Source organism: Carlito syrichta, unplaced genomic scaffold (genome assembly GCF_000164805.1).
Source record: "Carlito syrichta isolate Samal-C Ts95f unplaced genomic scaffold, Tarsius_syrichta-2.0.1 Scaffold303339, whole genome shotgun sequence".
In the NCBI taxonomy this organism is placed as follows: Eukaryota; Metazoa; Chordata; class Mammalia; order Primates; family Tarsiidae; genus Carlito; species Carlito syrichta.
Genome location: NW_007247435.1, coordinates 214,697 through 220,521, shown reverse-complemented (window position 1 = coordinate 220,521; position 5,825 = coordinate 214,697).

The window sequence follows — 5,825 nt, the reverse complement described above, 5'->3', positions numbered from 1 at the left end:
TGGTGATCCTTCCACCTCAGCCTTCCAAGTAGCTGGAACTACAGGCGTGCGCTACCACACCCAGCTAATTTTTGATTTTATTGTAGAGATGAGGTCTCACCAAGTTGCCCAGGAGGGTCTCGAACCCGCGGGCTCAGGCAATCCACTCACCTCAGCCTCCCAAAGTGAGGGATTACAGGCTGAGCCACCGAGCCCAGCTCTTTTTCTTTTTTAAGACATCAGTCATGGGAATTATGGCCTACCCTAATCCAGAATGACCTCATCTTAACGATTATATCTGCAAAGACCCTATTTCTAAATAAGGTCATGTTCATGGGCACTGAGAGCTAAGACTTAAACACATCTCTTTAGGGGACCCCATTCAACTCATTCAGCTCACTATACTATGTTACTTGATGTCCCAGGTGAAACTTTCAGGGGAAAATATTTTTACAACAGTTTTTAATAAGTTTGATGAAACAAGTTTGATGTTGAGACTATATTCAAAAGAAAAACATAAGAAACAAAACAAAATGAAAAAGCACAACGTAGAGCTAATTGATACTATCTTCTTATGCAGTTGCTACTACAATTGGGTCCTTAATTATAATATCTTAGTTATGACTTCTCTGATTAGTCTTAAATCTTGTATGGGCTTTTTGAGGTGAGTGGTTTCCTCTTCTAGTTCTTCCGTATTCTTTAGAGGATCTAAACCCACTGCTTAATGCAGAGTAAATTCTAAGGTAAAAACCCCACATTTTGGTTACTGGGTTAATATTCTTTTAAATGGTGACCCTTTTCTTTTCACAGCATCGTAGGAACTTTGCGTAGGGTAAGGGATTCTGAAAATAATCCAGTGCTTAATTTAGAGAAGCATTCTATCCTAACTCACTGACTCTAAGAAGCCACCATTGTATAACACATCATTATTTGGCAGAAAAAATACTGCCAATTATACTTGCAAGACTTTGTGAACATAAATCGTAATTCCAGCAATGTTAAAAATTAAACAACAACAAACAAACAAAACTAGGCATGGTTGCATGCGCCTATAGTCCCAGCTACTCGGGAGGATCACTTCAGCCCAAGAGTTTGAGGCTGTTTTGAGCCGTGATTGTGCCACTGTGCTTGCACTCCAGCCTGGGCAACAAAATGAATCCCTGAAAAGAAAGGAAGGAAGGAAGGAAGGAAGGAAGGAAGGAAGGAAGGAAGGAAGAGAGGGAGGGAGGGAGGGAGAAAGAGAGAAAGAAAGAAGGAAAGAAGGAAAGAAAGAAAGAAAGAAAAAAGAAAGAGAGAGAAAGAAAGAAGGAAAGAATCTGAGGATCTAGGCAGGTATGTGGTCTTCTCCAGGTCCCTGAACAAGCAGGGTGTTGGAGCCTAGGATTTTATTTGTGGCAGTGAGGTGTGGTGATTGGGCATAGGCTTTGCGGTCTGACAGATGTGTACCAGTATTTTATCTTCAATTCTCAGAGTCTCAATTTTCTTACTTGTAAAGATGGATCAATAACATCATCCTTTCATAATTTTTGTGAGGACCCAATGCAATAATTTAGGGGGTTGCCTATCACAGAGCCTGTCACTCAGGACACACTTGTTTCTCTTTCCCTTTTCCATGCACCTCACACCTACTTCTGAAGCTCACAATAAAAAATAGTTCTAGCCGGACTCGGTGGCTCAGCCTGTAATCCCAGCACTTTGGGAGACTGAGGTGAGAGGATTGCCTGAGGCTGTGGGTTCGAGACCCGCCTGGGCACCTTGGCGAGACCTCATCTCTACAATAAATCAAAAAATTAGCCGGGCGTGGTAGCGCGCGCCTGTAGTTCCAGCTAATTGGAAGGCTGAGGCGGAAGGATCGCCGGAGCCTAGCAGGTTGAGGCTGCGGTGGCCCCACGGCACTCCAGTCTGGGTGACAGAGTGAGACTCCAACTCAAAAAAAAAAAAAAAAAGTTCCAACCTCCCAAGTAGCTGAAACTACAGTACATGCCACCATACCTGGATAATTTTTTGATATTTTTGTAGAGATGAGGTCTTGCTATGTTGCCTAGACTGGTCTCAAACTCTTGGGCTCAAACAAGCCCCCCATCTCAGCCTCAAAAGTGCTGGGATTACAGGCATGAGCCACTGTACCCTGCCTGTTCTTTCAATTTTTAAGTAATAAAAATGACATATAATATACACAATCTGTACTTTCCTTCTTCCAGAATGAAGTCACTTTGGGAGGCTGGGACTGTCTTTTTAAACTTATAATTTCATTTATTCTCATTCTTAATATGGTGTCTGGCATACTGTAAATTCTCAATAAATAAATAGTTGTTGACAAACTGGCTTTATCACTGAACACTTTGCTGTAAGCCTTTTCCGTGAAAATTTAGATTGTGGGAAAATGAATTTAATCCAGCTTTAATGAGAAGTTGAAAAATGTGACTTACCGTATATATTATCAACTAGATATACTGTGAGGGCAACCACAGGAGATATTGATAAAGAATTATGAACAACTCTGAGCCAGATGCAACACTGTTGGGAATTTTTCCTGCTGTGAGTTTTCACTGAGTCTCTGCAAAGAGCCCTGGTCAGAGACTTGCTTCACTTTCTTCTTGGGGGCAACCCATACCCAGGGACTACCAGGTGAGGGGACATCAAGACAGCCCTCTTGTTTCAATTTAGTTACATTTTACAGGGCCATCCCAGCCGAGAGCTCCTCATGGGACATTGGCTGAGGTCTCCGTGGCAACTGCATCACGTGAGACTTCTATCTGCTTCCCATCCTTCCTTTTCTGTGTTGCTGAGAGCGAGCCCCCACACTTGCATTAGAAGCTCTATCTTAGTGTCCATTTTTCAAGAATTCCAATCTATTTGACATTTAGGCTGTTTCCAAGTCTTTACAGTTATAAACGATGCTGAGGTGATGACATAGACTGAATTGTATCCCTCCTAAATTCATATGTTGAAACTTTTACCCTGTATATTACTGTACCTGGAAATGGGGTTTAAGAGGTTATTAAGGTTAAATGAAGTCATAAGGGTGGGGCCCTAATCTGACTGTGGTCTTATAAGAAGAGGAAGAGAGATTTTATCCATCATGAAAAGACACATGGTGAAGGTGGCTATCGGGAAGCCAGTGGGCTCTCATTAATCATCCATGCTGGCACTCTGATCTCAGACTTCTAGCTCCCAAAACTGTAAGAAAACAAGCGTCCGCTGTTTACAAGCTACCTAGACTATGGTATTTTATTATGGCAGCCAAAGCTAACACAGATAAATAGCCTTGTCCAAAGATTTTTCTTCCTTGCTTATTTACCTAGGGTGTATGTCTAGAAGAAAAATTTTGTTGGTTAGAGAGGATTAACGTTTTTAAGACTTTTGAAACTAGATGATAAATTGATCCTAGAATGATTAGATAACTTATAATGTCACTGGCAGTGTGTGATGATGACGCTTATATCCCCCTGCCCACTTGATGTCACTGTGTATCAATTGGTTTGTTATTTTGTTTTAAAATTTGATCAAATTGATAAGGAGGAAAAGGTTTGCCTTTGCTTTCATAATTGCAGCATGTTAACTACTAACAATTGACATGTTTTTACATATGACGGGGAACCCTCCAAAAAATGTTATTTTATGGAGGGTGGCTCCTTTATAGCACAGGCTTCCTTCACCAGGTTAGTGTTCTAGGAACCCATCAGCATCAGTGTCAGCTACCATTGTTGTGAGAAGCTTCAGTGAGTATTTTTAGGAGGTTCTTTCAATGTGTATACCCATTTTATAATGGGTAATTTATGAGAGCACCTGCCCACATTGCACAGTGTTCAGCAGTTTGTGACCAAAAATGGCATGGCCTCCATACCCTACCCTCCTTATTTACCCGTTCTCACCCTGAGTGACTTATTTTTTATTTCTCTGGATGAAAAAAGTACTCAAAGGGAAATGTTTTGATGATATGGAAGAGGTGAAACAAAAACTGGTAGAAACACTAAAGGGCATCCAAACTGACAAGATTAAAAACTGTTTTGAGCAGTGGAAAAAGCATGTTGATAGGTGTATTGCATCAAACAAAGAGTGCTTTGAAGGTGACTGAAGTTTAAGCATGTAAGAATAAATACACACCTTTTTATAAGTAAATTCCATTTTGGGGGTGATCCCTTTTGTATCTATGAAACATTTGTCTTTCTCTTTTTATTTTCTATTGTGGTCTTATGCCAACTCTTTTGAGGGTTACAAATCAATAAAAAGAAAGTCTAATTGGGTTCATAGAGACTTATTTTTAACCTTTTATAAAATTGTCGTTTCTGATCTATATTTTGACTTTGTGCATTTTTTAAATGTACAGGAATATTTACGTTTTTGTGGTTAAACCTGTCAAATTTATCAATCTTTTTTCATTATAAATTTTGTATTGATAAGTATGCTTTAAAAGTCCTACCCCTTAAGTGTGTAAACTTCTTTTTTTTAGTAAAAGGCAAAAGATTTATTTGTTCTGAAGAGAAATCAGAGCATGCTCAGTGAGTGTGTGAGTATGAGTGTGAGTGTGAGTGTGTGTGTATGTGTGTGTGTGTGTAAACTTTTATCTAATTTTTTCTAACAATTTTTTATATAAAAGATTTCAACCAATTTGGAATTTATTTAGCCACCAGATAATACAAATGGGTGATCAAGATAGGATCAGTCCTACAAACTGTTCTGTTTGTGTAGTGTGTTTGTGCCCCCTCAAAGAATATATTAAACCCTAACCCTCCAGTACCTATGAATGTAACCTTACTTGGAAATAAGGTCTTTGCAGAAGTAATCAAATTAAAATAAAGTCATACTGGAATAGAGTGGGCCGTAATCCCAAAACCAATGTCATTATAAGAGGAACATTTGGACACAGATGACACAGAAAGGAGAATGCCATATAACAAAGGAGGCAGAGATTGGACTTATGCATCTACAAGCCAGGGCATGCCAAGGTCTATTGGTAACCACTAGAAGCTGGGAGAGAAGCAAGTAACAGATTCTTCCTCAGAGTCTCGAGAAAGAGGCGATCCTGCCAATACCTTGATTTCAGACTTTTTGCCTCCAGACTGTGCGAGAACAAGTATCTGCTGTTTTAATCCATACAGTTTTTGGTCATTTGTTATGGCAGCCCTAGGAAACTAAATACAGCTTGGTTCTCACACTGTTTTAAAAATATTTGAAAGGGTTGCCAACAACTAAAAGTTGGGAGATTTCATATAAAAATGGAAATTTCTCTTAAAAGCATCCAGAACTGTGAGCCCTCGTATTGGTATGGTCACTTGGTAGACCCCATATTTGTTTTCTCTGCATGGAGTATGTTTGCCATGTTCTTCTTTACTTTCAGGATAGGTAAGGGGCAGCTACCTATTTATTCTTTTTATTTTTATCTTAATGGCAAATCTATCCCAATACCATTTACTAAACAACACACCAAATTCCTACAGATACTCTTTTTATAATCTGCTATGTGCTCATATAGAACTTGAGTTTACTTTGGGGTTTTCTATTCTGATTCTCTGATCTGTCTCAATAGTTTTTCATCACAATGCACAGTTGGACTTATGGCAGTTTAAAAATATGTTAAACCTCATTGAACAAGTAGGTGACTGAAGTTCCTATAGTACTAAAATTCTATCAATTGGGATAAGTGAGTTGACCCCAACCACTGAAATAGCTCTTCGCACTGAATTGTTGGTCACTAGTTTTCCGACTATGATAGATTTCCACTACCAACTTCTTTTTTTCTTTAACAGAAATTCATCAATCCCTCCAACACTTTTTATTATAAATACATGTATCAAAACAATCCTGAACATATATATATATATATATTTTTTTTTTTTTTTTTT